Below are 16,500 nucleotides of genomic sequence, written 5' to 3'. Positions count from 1 at the left end.
TCTATCCAATGAAGATGCTTCACCAGCAGCAACATATAACTTTTCTTCTGGATAAGCGAGGGAAAACCTCCCTTTCGCACCAACGATGATGGCCAAACAATGGAATTTTACGCAATAAACTCAGTTCTTCCGTATAGGTAAGGGAGAAATCCATCTTATACGTGAACGCCGCAGTGTTCAGCTAATCGTGCTCCCTGCCGCCTTTGGATAAGCAGCTGCCAGCAGCAAGTCGTATGCTCTTAGCTCACTTACTTGTTACATAGTTTAATTCTTAAATTATTTGCGTGTTTTTGGGTACTTGCATTGTTTGATTCATAAATTCCGGGCGTATTATAGTATTTGAGAGTTATAGCATCGCGTTTTTGTACCTGAATCGTGTAAAATCGCGTAGTCTCCTTCTGCTGACGAGCAATGTGTCAGCAGTGCTCAAGTAGCAGCATTACTGCATTTAATAGGCAGTCTTGTATTTTAATAACCGTTTAAATTTTGTGTCGAATTGTTTGTGCTCTCTGTAGATTAGTTCAGACGTTCTTTGCACAACAGTATTTAGCATGGATAGGGACTGTGACTGCTGTGTTCGGTTGCAGGCTGAGTTGGCATCCCTTCGCTCCCAGATTCAGGCTGGGTTGGCTTCGGTCACACAGCTTGAGGCTGTTGCCAATGGGCATCACTGTGGGGGTCCGAATAGGGGTTTGTCGGGGACGGCCAGCTCGTCTCACACATTCCCCGATCGGACTACGGCTGTGGCTGCCCAGGATACTGCCCATGTTGAGACTGACCTCTAACCCGTGGTAGAGTGGGAGGTCGTCTCGAGGTGTGGCAGGGGGCGAAAGACATTTCGGAGGGGTGAACGGAAGGACTCTCCAGTTTGTCTGACGAACCGGTTTCAGGCTCTGTCTCCTTCTGTTACTGATCTTTGGCCGGACATGGCTGCTTGTTCTGTTCCAGAGGTTGCCCATCAGTCTGCAAGATCCGGGCGGTCGCAGAGGGTGGGCATACTGATAGTTGGGAGCTCCAACGTCAGGCGCTTAATGGATCCCCTTAGGGATATGGCAGCAAGAGAGGGGAAGAGAACCAATGTGCACTCCATGTGCATACCGAAGGGAGTCATTCCAGATGTGGAAAGGGTCCTTCCGGATGCCTTGAAGCGTACATGGTGCACCCATCTGCAGGTGGTCGCTCATGTCGGCACCAGTGATGTGTGTCGCTATGGATCGGAGGAAATCTGATTTGGTGAAGACTGCTAGTCTCGCTAGCGGGATGAGAGCAGAGCTCACCATCTGCGGCATCGTCGGCGGGACTGACTGCGGACCTTTGGTACAGAACCGAGTGGGGGGTCTGAATCAGAGGGTGAGACGGTTCTGCGACCGTGTGGCCTGCAGATTCCTCAATTTTCGCCATAGGGTGGTGGGGTTTCGGGTTCCGCTGGATAGGTCAGCAGTCCACTACACACAGCAGGCGGCTGCACAGGTAGCAGGGGTTGTGTGGCGTGGACTGGGCGGTATTTTAGATTAGATTGCCTCGGGCAAGTACCGAAAGGGCAACAGCCTCGAAGGGTGCGGGACAAAGTCAGGACATGCGGGGACCAAGCAGCAATCGGTATCGTTATTGTAAACTGTCGAAGCTGCGTTGGTAAAGTACCGGAACTTCAAGCTCTGCTAGAAACCACCGAAGCTGAAATCGTTATAGGTACGGAAAGCTAGTTGAAGCCAGAGACATACGGTGTTTAGAAACGATAGATTGCATGCAACTGGTGGTGGCGTGTTTGTCGCTGTTAGTAGCAGTTTATCCAGTAGTGAAATAGAAGTGGATAGTTCTTGTGAATTATTATGGATGGAGGTTACACTCAACAACTGAACTATGTTAATAACTGGCTCCTTTTACCGACTCAGCAGCATTAGTGACAGGACAACTAAGAGAAAACCTGGAGTAGATTTCACATAAATTTCCTCAGCATGCTATAGCCAGATATAGACTGCGACATTCAGATGTTTAGGATGGGTGGTGGGGACAGAGCATCAAGTGACATTATACTGAGTGCACTATCGAAAATTACCTTGAGCAATCAAACAATGAACCGACTCGTGGAGATAGCATCTTGGACCTACTGATAACAAACAGACCCGAACTTTTCGACTTTGTAAGCGCAGAACAGGGAGTCAGTGATCATAAGGCCGTTGCAGCATACCTGAAAATGGAAGTAAATAGGAATATATAAAAAAAAACGAAAATTTCTGTTCCGACACTGGCAATATTGAGTGTTTATGGAAAAAGTATCGTAAAATGCGTTTTAGAAAGGTACGTTCCGGGTAAAACTGTGAGGGACGGGAAAAACCCACCGTGGTTCAGTAACAAAGTTAGGAAACTACTGCGAAAGCAAAGAGAGCTTCACTGCAAGTTTAAACGCAGCCAAAAGCTCTCAGACAAACAGAGCTAAACGATGTCAAAGTTAGCGTAAGGAGGCTATGCGTGAAGCGTTCAGTGAATTCGAAAGTAAAATTGTATGTACCGACATGACAGAAAATCCTAGAAAGTTCTGGTCTTACGTTAAATCAGTAAGTGGCTCGAAACAGCATATCCAGACACTCTGGGATGATGATGGCATTGAAACAGAGGATGACACTCGTAAAACTGATGTACTAAACACCTTTTTCCAAAGCTGTTTCACATACGAAGACCGCACTGCAGTTCCTTCTCTAAAACCTCGCACAAAAGAAAAAATCGCTCACAACGAAATAAGTTTCCAAGGAATAGAAAAGCAACTGAATTCACTCAACAGAGGAAAGTCCACTGGACCTGACGAGATACCAATTCGAATCTACAAAGAGTACGCGAAAGAACTTGCCCCCCTCCTAACAGCCGTCTACCGCAAGTCTCTAGAGGAACGGAAGGTTCCAAATGATTAGAAAAGAGCACTGGTAGACCCAGTCTTCAAGAAGGGTCGTCGAGCAGATGCGCAAAACTATACACCTATATCTCTGACATCGATCTGTTGTAAAATTTTAGAACATGTTTTTTTCTTGCGTATCATTTCATTTCTGGAAACCCAGAATCTACTCTGTAGAAATCAACATGGCTTCCGGAAACAGCGATCGTGTGAGACCCAACTCGCTATATTTTTTCATGAGATCCAGAAAACATTAGATACAGGCTCCCAGGTAGATGCCATTTTCCTTAACTTCCGGAAAGTGTTCGATACAGTTTCACACTGTCACCTGATAAACAAAGTAAAAGCATAAGGAATATCAGACCAGCTGTGTGGCTGCATTGAAGAGTTTTTAGCAAACAGAACACAGCATGTTGTTATCAATGGAGAGACGTCTACAGATGTTAATGTAACCTCTGGCGTGCCAGACGATTGCTTTTCACAATATATATGAATTACCTAGTAGATAGTGTCGGAAGTTCCATGCGGTTTTCGCGAATGATGCTGTGGTATACAGAGAAGTTGAAGCATTAGAAAACTGCAGCGAAATACAGGAAGATCTCCAGCGGATAGGCACTTGGTGCAGGGAGTGGCAACTGACCCTTAACATAGACAAATCTAATGTATTGCGAATACATAGAAAGAAGGATCCTTTATTGTAGGATTATATGATAGCGGAACAAACGCTGGGAGCAGTTACTTCTGTAAAATATCTGGGAGTATGCGATTTGAAGTGGAATGATCGTATAAAATTAATTGTTGGTAAGGCGGGTGCCAAGTTGAGATTCATTGGAAGGGTCCTTAGAAAATGTAGTCCATCAACAAAGGCGGTGGCTTACAAATCAGTCGTTCGACCTATACATGAGTATTGCTCATTAGTGTGGGATCCGTATCATGTCAGGTTGACAGAGGAGATAGAGAAGATCCAAAGAAGAGCGGCTCGTTTCCTCATACGGTTATCTGGCAAGCGTGATAATGTTACGTAGATGTTTAGCAAACTCAACTGGCAGACTCTCCAAGAGAGGCGCTCTGCATCCCGGTGTAGCTAGCTGTCAGATTCCGAGAGAGTGCGTTTTTGGATGAGGTATCGGGTATATTGCTTCCCTCTACTTATACATCCCGAGGAGATCACGAATGTAAAAAAAGAGAGATTCGAGCGCTCACGGAGGCTTTCCGGCAGTCGTTCTTCCCGCGAACGATACGCAACTGGAACAGGAAAGGGAGATAATGACAGCGGCACGTAAAGTGCCCTCCGCCACACACCGTTGGGTGGCTTGCGGAATATAAGTGTAGATGTAGATGTGGATCACCACGTATGATGGAGGCAACATAATTTTTCCCCACTCCAGTCCTCCTTGACAAGGAAACTGACTGTTACATTATTATATAACTTCCCTATGAAAATAAAAACCGAGTCGTTATTCTGGGTCATAATTCATCGTCACGCCAGGCTACATGCGGTCGTATACCATACTAATAAATTTTGTCCAGTGCTTTAATGAATGAACTTGTCACCTGAGTATCACCAAACGTCACGTTGGCCTAATTACAAATGCAGAAAATCTTCATCACAATTTTCTCAGTTTATCTAAGTTAACTTGAATGTATTCTAGTCAGTAGTAATACACTTACCTAGTCTATTAGACCCTTAACATTCATCAGTAGAAATAGAATACTTGTTAACGTATTGCAATTTGGCACAAGCCAGAAGTTAACAACACTTAACATGCTTCCACCTAATGGGACAATTGCGATTTAAGAACACAAACTAGTGCAAGTCTGGGGAAGAAATGAGAAGAAAAAATTTCATGAATTTAACCGCTGCCTGTAGCGCGGTAACGCTCGCACGTAATTTCGTTTGTGTGTCGGATGCAGTAAGAAGTGGAATGTTTCACTAAGAGTTTTAATGCGAGGTCGTGCTGTGAATTAATGCCTCCGAATTTTGTGTTCTCTTTTCAGTATCATGTGAGCTAACGAGAATTTCGCTCTCATGTAAGTGTATGGCCGCAAGAGGCTCTGAGCATTACGGGACTTAACATCTGAGGTCATCAGTCCCCTAGACTTAGAACTGCTTGAACCGAACTAAGCTAAGTACATCACACACATCAGTGCTCGGTCCGAAAGAGGATTACAATTGTCTAATTTAGGGCGTGTAATGCGACACGTGCGGTTCAACCCGTAGACGAGTTTGACCCAAGACATTTCAATGAAGAGGAGCCCGAACATCTTTGGGATGTTAGCTCGCAATCAGTTACCGTGTTACATGTCATTCGTACTACTCGATCGATTTTCCTGGTTAGTTGACGGAAGTTATAGCCCGATGGCTCTACAGGGCTCCGAATTGCACCGTGTTACTTGGCGGTGTGTAACGTAACTATGTGGCTGAGTGAGAAACAGAATGCTGTAATATAGTTTCTAAACGCAGAAAACGCGCCTCCAACTGAAATCCATAGTAGAATGAAAGCTGTGCACGGTGATGATTGTAAAATGTAAACTTTCACGGCCGGAACTGTCATGATTAATAAAATTCTTTTCCGGGCTATTATGCCGTGGTCTGATGGATTTCGCATTGTAACCCAACGTTTCGTCCCCATCTGCGGAGGACATCTTCAAGGGGGTTCGTGGCTTCTGTTAACTTCCGAAACGTTACGTGTGTGTTTCGGAAGTTAACAAAAGCCACGAACCCCCTTGAAGATGTCCTCCGCAGATGGGGACGAAACGTTGGGTTACAATGCGAAATCCATCAGACCACGGCATAATAGCCCGGAAAAGAATTTTATTAATCATGACGGTGATGATTGTATCAACAGCAGTAACGCATGATGTTGTGTTGTTCTTACTCGTAGTCAAGGAAACGGTGGTGCTAACCTCAGCCGCGCGGGTTTAGCCGAGCAGTCTTGGGCGCTGCAGTCGTGGACTGTGCGGCTGGTCCCGGCGGAAGTTCGAGTCCTCCCTCGGACACGGGTGCGTGTATTTGTCATTAGGATAAATTAGCTTAAGTAGAGTGTAAGCTTAGGGACTGATGACCTTAGCAGTTAATTCCCATAACATTTCACACACATTTTTTGCTAACCACAAGGTGCGTTACAAAGCTCGGAGTGGACGACCGCTTACGGCAATCGACCAGAATCTTCGGGAACGTTTTGATGAAATAGTCAGAGAAAATCGTCGGACAACACAGACACAGTTCTCGTATAAGTGTGGTACAGCACGAGGGCGTCTGTAACCAGTCATTGCAGAATCTCGGTACAGAAAACAGTGTGCATTGTTAGGGCCTCGAATGCTCACTCCTAGCATGGAAGACAAGAGATTGCAGAGCTGTAGAGAATTTTATTCGCTTTTGGATCGGGATGTTGATGGGCTCGTTAACAACGTTGTGACAGGTGATGAAAACTGAGTTCACCACTTTGATCCTGAAAACAATAGAGCATCAAGGGAGTTCCAACGACGGCAGAAAGTTCACGAAAATGCCATCAGCCAGCAAAGTCATTTTTACAGTGTTCTGGAATGTTCAAGGTGTGGTGCATTTGGAATTCAAGCCTACCATAAACACTGCAAGGTACTGTGAGGCCCTCAGAAAACTGAAATCGCGAATTCGAGAATTTCGTCCACACCTGGAGCACCCTGTCCTGCAGCATGACATTGCTAGACCGCCACATACGACCTCTGTGACGTCTGCACCAGCCTGATGCCTCGGTTTCATTGTCATCGATTATCCTCCATTCAGTTCGGACTTGTCTCCGCTCGATTTTCAACTGTTCCCACAGTTTCAATAACTCCTTCGCGGACTTCATTTCGATAGTGATGAAGCGGTGCAAGTAGAAGTGGCGTTGTGACCCTGTCAACAAAGGCAAACAATTTACGCTGACGGTATCAATAAACCGTACTACCATTGGGAGAAACGTGGTTGTCGCTATAGTGACTATGTTGAGAAAAAAATACTTAGTGTAATATCATCGCCTATATTTTATTCAAAGTAATGTTCATGACAGCATTGTATGTGGAATGTAACTAAACTTTGATCGTATTCTAGTGATATTGGTAAATGGGACTTCATCGTTAGTAAAATAATTATTGTCAACGACATAATTTAATATTTTGTAAAAAATTATTTCTGACATCACACATGTAAAAAAATAATGAAAATCTTAACCTTTTGTTATCTATGATTTTATTTTAGAAAAATTCTTCTTCTTGTTCGAACTGTTGTACTGATAGGATGTGATTGATGCCTCGTAACACAGAGGTCCATAAAAAACTGACTTAAGTATTGTTATGTTGCTAACTGATATTTAAAAATAGAGTTTATATGTTATTGAAATGGATCTTCTTTGTTTGGGGCCCTATTTCATTATAATTTTCGTTCTATATAAGTGTTAAATTTTCTTCTCAGCTACCAAAGAGCGCAGTCATTAGCGCTATTGACCTACAGATCTCTTTGTTGGTAAATTGTGAATATTAATGCGTCATGAAACATTGAGAAATATTTTCGAATGTTAATGCATATAGTGAAGGTGGGAACAGATTTAATATATATTATTTATTACGAGTATAGTACAGCCTGAAGCAGAATCGTTAAATGACTGTCTTAAGTTAGCCACCATCTTAGTGAAATATTGCAGTCGCAGTTTTAAATTGATTTTCTATACAGACTTAAATGTTGTTGGTTATAATTGCAAAAAAAAAAATGTGCGCTAGTGGCTGAGGAACCACTCTGAACCAATAAATCCCAGTTAGACTGTGAATATATCGAATATTTGTGAATGCAAACAATATCTCACGTGATGTAAATTCTTATTTGCTGATGTACGAAGCCTGGTAATTTCGTAACAACTTTTATGAAATATTTCGACAGGAAAGTACATTATTATTGTCCATGTGTGGTATTGTGTGACAAAACTGATCATTTGTCGTAAAGAAAAGTGTTGCCAGGTGGAGATAACAATTCATTTGGCAGTTACATTCAACTGTTCGTAAACTATAAAGGGATTTGTATGTTCACATATATTAATGACGTCGGCGATCCCAGCAAAAGGCGATGAGGTCCAAATCTAGTGTTTCCACCAGCGTCGTAAATTTGAATACCACGTTCCCAAACCACTGCTCATCTACACCAAGATAAACTTTCTCAAGTAGCAAACAACCAACTCGAGGATGTGTGTCATATATCACTGTTATGAACAACTATTGTAAATCAGAGAACACGTGCTACATGTATTCAGGTGAGTATGTATGATAATAAGTAAAACTTTTTGCCTAAAACGTAGTTGCCGACCGCTGTGGCCGAGCGGTTCTAGGTGCCTCAGTCCGGAACCACGCTGCTGTTACGGTCGCAGGTTCGAATCCTGCGTCGGGCATGGGTGCCTCGGGCATGGCAGGTTAGTTATGTTTAAGTAGTTCCATGTCTAGGGGACTAATGACCTCAGACGTTAAGTCCCATAGCGCTTATAGCCATTTGAACCATTTAAAACGGAGCTATCCACAAATACATAAACCTATTCGCCTCTACTTGGGTAATTTCTACTGATATTTAATTTTCTATGTTTATTTAATAATAACTATATGTATTAATAATTGTAGAGTAATTTGAATAACACAATGCAAAACAGGCAATTTAATTTTAAGATCTATAAGAATAAAGTAGTTGCTTAGCTGAGCAATTGTTGTTCCGGTTCGTACAATGTGTTCAAATAAAAATATTTGTGACAAGATAATGTAGTAGTATGTGATTACAATAATTGTTTACGGAACTGCGTAACGTTTTTGGTTCATAGATTGAAATATTATAAATTTTTTTGCAAACGAATGATGGTGAGTTATAAATGGATTAATGTGTCTAAAGTAGTATGTCACGTGACAAAACTTGGGAGAGAGCATACAAGGATAGATCATGGTCTTTTGCTGGTGGAAGCTCTGCGGGTAGGGTGATTTAAAATGGCCTGGGGCCGCACATGTTTGAGTTCCGAGGTAGGAACATTACTGCAGCCTGCAGCATTTTTCGGAAGTTACTCTTCGGTGTGTAAGTTTACTACTTGATAATCTGTACTGTCAACGTAGTGCTACTTACATTTACTGCGATATAATGAATTGTTTATTTGAAACTTCCTGGCAGATTAAAACTGTGTGCCCGACCAAGACTCGAACTCGGGACCTTTGCCTTTCGCGGGCAAGTGTTCTACCAACTGAGCTACCGAAGCACGACTCACGCCCGGTGCTCACAGCTTTACTTCTGCCAGTATCCGTCTCCTACCTTCCAAACTTTACAGAAGCTCTTCTGGCAAACATGCAGAACTAGCACTCCTGAAAGAAAGGAAACTGTGGAGACATGGCTTAGCCACAGCCTGGGGGATGTTTCCAGAATGAGATTTTCACTCTGCAGCGGAGTGTGCGCTGATATGAAACTTCCTGGCAGATTGAAACTGTGTGCCCGACCGAGACTCGAACTCGGGATCTTTGCCTTTCGCGGGCAAGTGCTCTACCAACTGAGCTACCGAAGCACGACTCACGCCCGGTACTCACAGCTTTACTTCTGCCAGTATCCGTCTCCTACCTTCCAAACTTTACAGAAGCTCTTCTGGCAAACATGCAGAACTAGCACTCCTGAAAGAAAGGATACTGTGGAGACATGGCTTAGCCACAGCCTGGGGGATGTTTCCAGAATGAGATTTTCACTCTGCAGCGGAGTGTGCGCTGATATGAAACTTCCAGGCAGATTAAAACTGTGTGCCTGACCGAGACTCGAACTCGGGACCTTTGCCTTTCGCGGGCAAGTGCTCTACCAACTGAGCTACCGAAGCACGACTCACGCCCGGTACTCACAGCTTTACTTCTGCCAGTATCCGTCTCCTACCTTCCAAACTTTACAGAAGCTCTTCTGGCAAACATGCAGAACTAGCACTCCTGAAAGAAAGGATACTGTGGAGACATGGCTTAGCCACAGCCTGGGGGATGTTTCCAGAATGAGATTTTCACTCTGCAGCGGAGTGTGCGCTGATATGAAACTTCCTGGCAGATTAAAACTGTGTCCCCGACCGAGACTCGAACTCGGGACCTCTGCCTTTCGCGGGCAAGTGCTCTACCAACTGAGCTACCGAAGCACGACTCATGCCCGGTACTCACAGCTTTATTTCTGCCAGTATCCGTCTCCTACCTTCCAAACTTTACAGAAGCTCTTCTGGCAAACATGCAGAACTAGCACTCCTGAAAGAAAGGATACTGTGGAGACATGGCTTAGCCACAGCCTGGGGGATGTTTCCAGAATGAGATTTTCACTTTGCAGCGGAGTGTGCGCTGATATGAAACTTCCTGGCAGATTAAAACTGTGTGCCCGACTGAGACTCGAACGCGGGACCCTTGCCTTTCGCGGGCAGGTGCTCTACCAACTGAGCTACCGAAGCACGACTCACGCCCGGTGCTCACAGCTTTACTTCTGCCAGTATCCGTCTCCTACCTTCCAAACTTTACAGAAGCTCTTCTGGCAAACATGCAGAACTAGCACTCCTGAAAGAAAGGATACTGTGGAGACATAGCTGAGCCACAGCCTGGGGGATGTTTCCAGAATGAGATTTTCACTCTGCAGCGGAGTGTGCGCTGATATGAAACTTCCTGGCAGATTAAAACTGTGTGCCCGACCGAGACTCGAACTCGGGACCTTTGCCTTTCGCGGGCAAGTGCTCTACCAACTGAGCTACCGAAGCACGACTCACGCCCGGTGCTCACAGCTTTACTTCTGCCAGTATCCGTCTCCTACCTTCCAAACTTTACAGAAGCTCTTCTGGCAAACTGCAGAACTAGCACTCCTGAAAGAAAGGATACTGTGGAGACATAGCTTAGCCACAGCCTGGGGGATGTTTCCAGAATGAGATTTTCACTCTGCAGCGGAGTGTGCGCTGATATGAAACTTCCTGGCAGATTAAAACTGTGTGCCCGACCGAGACTCGAACTCGGGACCTTTGCCTTTCGCGGGCAAGTGCTCTACCAACTGAGCTACCGAAGCACGACTCACGCCCGGTACTCACAGCTTTACTTCTGCCAGTATCCGTCTCCTACCTTCCAAACTTTACAGAAGCTCTTCTGGCAAACATGGAATTGTTTATTTGCCTTGCAACTGCTACACTATTTCTCAATTGTATGTTGACGGTAATTGTGTTGAGATGTTAGTCGACCAATGGGTCACAAAACTCTCGAGCGTTGCTGGAAGCCTATACAAACGCTTACTATGCAAATTTCGCATAAACAGAAGCGCTTGAAGCAGTTCAGAGAAACAAGCAAAGTACACACGAAACAGCCTTGAATGACGGTTTGCTGTGTTATTGTGCCAACTCCGTGCAGAAACTATAAACACTACAGTGAATGCCCGAGCAGAAACTGCGTACAAATTCGTTTGATTTCTCAGGCGCAAATGGGAACGCAAGGCAACTGCAAATATAAGGACTGTTGGGCCCTAATGAAACAGTCTGGAACAGTTTTCAAACAAGCAAAAGTGTGCTAAATTTCGTATCTTGTGAAAAAGTGCAGTACGCCCACTGACTAGTTACATAATTATACTGCCGTTATAATAGTAAATTTGTTCACAGTTGCTTAAGGAATAATAACGAAAAGTCATTCTCTCATCAAAGCATTAATCATAAAAATATTATACGATGTCCGACGTTCAAAAGATGAATCTGTTTAGAATGTATTTTGCGTATCGTAAATCGCATTGTTTCTTTTCCGTGTGACTTCATTTCACCGTTGCTGACAGTAAGATTTAGGTATGAGTCTTATTCCACAGGGAAGACTCTGTAGAAAGTGTAAAAAAGTTATACTCGGTCTCAGCCTTTCTTGAAAACGTAGTTCATGCGGCCAAGGTGTTCTCTAAAGATGAGCTAGGTTCGTGAGCTAAGACAACTTGGAACTTGCGGAATGGTACCAGCGTGCTTTGTTCAGGGCGGATGTAACTAAGTTGACGCTACTTCAGAGGACCGTGTTACACCGGTGCCATATATATATATATATATATATATATATATATATATATATATATATATATATATATATATATATATATATATATTATCAGGTGAAATTTTCTTTTGTTAGTGCAGCGTGTAACAGGGATATTATCTTTTCTTATCACTTTTCCTTACGTGAATAAGTAAATATGAAACGGCTTCTTGAAGGGGCCGCTGTTATTCATGGACCAACTTTAGATTTTGAACGTGATGACTAAAATATAGTTGGCATTAACTGAACTGAATGTAATTTTGTTAATTTCTGTTTATTGACTGCAAAGTAAGGCTCGAGAGAATTTCGATTGTTGCCCTGGAGCGGCCAAGATAAAACTTACTGAACTCATGGACTCTGTATAATTTTAAAAATTAATTATCTGTTGCAATTTAGAAAGATACTTACAACGAAATCTCTCGCATTTACAGTTACTGTTAGCACTTTAAAAAAATAAATTAATACTTCGGCGCGTGATGGCCGACCAGAGGCTGCATTAGAAGATGAGCTTCCCGCAGTGCAAATTACTGGAGAAATGCTTATTAAAAATAATTAGCCACTACGAGCATTTGAGGTGGCAACTGTTACAAAGAAATTCATTTTGTGTTAACAATAATTAGTTTATTCTAGCAGAATACAGAATAACTTACATCAAATATGTGTAGCCGCTCAATGTCTGCCTTCTGTATCGCGAAGCAAAGCTGTGTGTGCTAGAAAGTACGTCCTTTCTCATCTGCCGTGCAATCACGTCTGTTTTCGATCCTTTTTTATTTTCATAGACATGTATTAAATAATGATACTAATTTTAAATTATCGCTGCATATCAGTGGTTTCAAGAACATTAACTGTATCTTTCATAGTAATTAGATTCATAAAATACGTTACCTAAGGTTTACAACCGATAAAAATGTCAACATTTATGTGACGTAGCATCACAACCGGCCTGAAAATTTAATGATCGCAGAACAATTTGCGGAAACATTTTGAAGTACATGAAAAAGAGAAATAGCGAATAACAGGCTGAAAGAAACAGGTTTCAATTTTCACTTGAGAGGATAACATTTGTTAACTACATACTATTTTTCATTTCCAGGTTACAAGCGTGGAACTGTACTAGTGATTGCTCCACTCCATTCCTGCCCCGAAACGTCTCAGGGGCGGTGGTTGGCAGGGGGGGGGGGGGGAATTCAACAATCTCTGTCCCAGAAGCAAGTTTCAAATGGACAGTTAATTCAAACTGCCGAACCACATTCTTCAACTCCAGTGCAGAATGAGGAGCCCTCTGCATTCTTTCAACGCGTCGATACTCGCTAAGAACATCAGCACTATTCCCAGAATGAGATTTTCACTCTGCAGTGGAGTGAGCGCTGATATAAAACTTCCTGACAGATTAAAACTGTGTGCCGGACCGAGACTCGAAGTCGGGACCTTTGCCTCTTCCGGGCAAGCGCTCTAACAACTGAGCACTTGCCCGCGAAAGCCAGCCGGAGTGGCCATGCGGTTCTAGGCGCTACAGTCTGGAGCCGAGTGACCGCTACGGTCGCAGGTTCGAATCCTGCCTCGAGCATGGATGTGTGTGATGTCCTTAGTTTAGTTAGGTTTAATTAGTTCTAAGTTCTAGGCGACTGATGACCTCAGAAATTAAGTAGCATAGTGCTCAGAGCCATTTGAACCATATTTTGCCAGCGAAAGGCAAGGGTCCCGAGTTCGAGTCTCGGTCCGGCACACAGTTTTAATCTGTCAGGAAGTTTCATATCAGCCCTATTGCTATTGTTTTGATAAAACGTCTTTATATATAAAGCCCTGCTCACCTTGTCCAGACCCACGTGGTCTGTCTGCAACTGTACAGTTCGGTGACAGTCATGGGATACCTCCTGACATAGTGTCGGAATTCCATTTGCCCGGTGTAGTGCAGAACCTCAACGTGGCGTCAACTTAACAAGTCGTTTTGTGCAAGAACTGACCACTGATTTACGTCCGATAAATGTTAGATGGGTTTCATGTCGGGTGATCTGGATGGCCAAATCATTCGCTCTAATTGTCCAGAATGTTCTTCAAACCAGTGGTGGACAATTGTGTCCCAATGATATGGTGGATTGTCACCCATAAAAATTCAATCGTTCTTGGAAACTTTAAGTCCGTGAAGAGCTGAAAATGATCTCCAAATAGCGGAACATAACCATTCACAGTCAATGTTTATTTCAGTTGGATGAGAGAACCTGTTCATTCCATGTAAAAACAGCCCCCGCTGCAGCTTGCACAATGCCTTATAGACATCTTGAGTCTATGGCTTCGTGGGGTCTGCGCCGCACTCGAACCCTACCATCAGCTCTTACCAACTGAAATCGGGACTCATCTGACAATGCCATCGTCTAGGTCCAACCGATATGGTCACGAGTCCAGGAGAGGCGCCGCAGTCGATGTAGTGCTTTTGCTAAAGGCCCTCGCGTCGGTCGTGTACTGCCATAGCCTATTAATGCCAACTTTTGCCGCACTGTCCTAACAGATACGTCCGTCGTATGTTCCACGTTAATTTCTGCGGTTATTTCACGGAGTGTTGCTTGTCTGTTAGCACTGACAACTCTACGCAAACGCCGCCGCTCTCGGTCGTTAAGTGAAGGCCGCTGGGCACTGCGTGTTGCATGGTGAGAGGTAATACCCGAAATTTGGTATTCTCACCACACTGTTGACACTGTGGATCGCGAAATATCGAATTCTCCATTTCTGAAACAGAGTGTCTCATAAGTCTAGCTCCAATTAACATTCCGCATCCAGGCGGAGGTTCGAGTCCTCCCTCGGGCATGGGTGTGTGTGTTTGTCATGAGGATAATTTAGGTTGTGTGTAAGCTTAGGGACTGATGACCTTAGCAGTTAAGTCCCATAAGATTCCACACACATTTGAACATTCCGCATGCAGGGTCTGTTAATCCCGTCGTGCGGCCATATTCATATCGGAATCGTTTTCACATGAATCGCTATGTATCTCTGTCCCATGGATTTCGTCATCTCCGAGTAACCCACACTAATTCTCGTGCATGAACGCAACGTCGGAACGCCAGTGCCGGTGTCTAACGGAATGTCCTGACGCTGATGCTACTAACAACGCTGATTCTGCAGCTCATAGTCTGAACATCATTCTTATGATGTTTGGCACCCATGCGGTAAATAGTTTTCCGTCTACACTGGCGAAAGTGGCGGAAGGTTAATTACAAGCACCCTGTATTCACGCTACACACCAGTTCGATGTCTAGTGGGCTACAGATGTAGACGTCGATTCTAGTTTCATACTGAATGTCGACAGCGTTAAATATCAACAGTCATTCTTTTCTTTTCTAGTAATTTATATTTTTGTCAGATTTCCTTGTTTTACTTACGTTTATTTTGATATGAAAAATATGATTGTTAGAACGCCCGATTTGCAGATACCTTCTTAATATTCAGGGTGAATCCTTCACTCTGCCGCTTTCATTTACATTTTATTATTATCTTTTTAAGAAGATTTGCAGAAAATCATTTGCTTTCTGATTGTGCCAGGGTGATAAACGTTGCATTCAATCGAGAACTGCTTACCTTTATTTTCTTTTCTTCCTTTTTTTGCAATTCAACAAGAGGGTGATAAAATCAGTAATCTGAAATGGTGCCTACAGCATAATGAAACAGTGGGTGCTAAGGCGCCATATATGCATCTCTGTTCCTCAAGTGGACTGCGTCCTAATCTGCTGCCTGTGTAAACACCGTGATGTTCTTTACTGAAGACTCCTTGCTGTGTCCTGCTTATCGGAAAATGTTTCATTGTCTTCATAAACTTTGCTTTAAGCCGTCGTGGACCCTCAGTTATGGAATACGGGGAGTTAATGGGAGAGATAAGGTGCCTCCTCCAGCTGCAACTAAATCTGGTGAGGAAATGGAATCTCTCCATCTCGGCCCGGAGATAAGACATTGTTTTAGGCGCAGTAAAAGGGGAAGATGAAGTGCTGCAGTGTTCCTGAGTGACGTCAAAACGTGAGAGAGGGGAAAGGCTGCGAAAGGCTCTAAACTTTGCTGGCGAAGGGGATCTTCCTTTATTAAATACGATGGGGAACTGTAATCACTAAGTCACCTTATTTAGGGGCCTATTCACTGAGTTTGAAGCTATGTGAACGCATTGTCTGTTAAGCATCTATGTATGCATAACTGATACTTTTTATCGGTCAGCCATCATCAGCGTCTATCTACACTACACTTGTCGTATCTTGTATACTATGTCAGAATGCGCCGACAGCCGCTACATTGTGAAACAAGCAGGACAGAATAGCACGACACGATTCTATGTCCGTAAGGAAGATTGTTATTACCACAAACTTATTCTGACATCAATGAAGACGACGTTGCCTGAAGTAATGATAGTCGAAATTTCATTTCCGCTCAACATTACAGGACGTCTTGATTATGAGGCTTTTTATACTTCAAAGCAATTTTGAATATGACTGTAGGTTATTCCTAATAATGGCTCTTGCAAAATTTGAACCAGTGATTGTCGTGGGATACGATGAAAAAGAAGAAAAAAGAACCCATATCTACAACTGATCACTGTTTTCATTACCTTTTTT

The 16,500-nt window shown here is 43.5% G+C and overlaps 1 protein-coding gene and 1 non-coding gene across 3 annotated transcripts in view; one reads left to right on the top strand and one right to left on the bottom strand.

The window, feature by feature from the left end:
* Nucleotides 1-16,500, top strand: part of LOC126272321 (uncharacterized) — a 974,015-nt gene that overhangs the window by 292,061 nt on the left and 665,454 nt on the right. The window lies entirely within an intron of this gene.
* Nucleotides 9,949-10,023, bottom strand: Trnas-cga (transfer RNA serine (anticodon CGA)). Its single transcript has one exon. It is a non-coding gene; the product is annotated as a tRNA-Ser (tRNA).

Source organism: Schistocerca gregaria, chromosome 5 (assembly GCF_023897955.1).
Source record: "Schistocerca gregaria isolate iqSchGreg1 chromosome 5, iqSchGreg1.2, whole genome shotgun sequence".
In the NCBI taxonomy this organism is placed as follows: domain Eukaryota; kingdom Metazoa; phylum Arthropoda; class Insecta; order Orthoptera; family Acrididae; genus Schistocerca; species Schistocerca gregaria.
The sequence above is the reverse complement of the archived record's forward strand: the minus strand, read 5'-3'. Positions and strand labels throughout refer to the sequence as shown.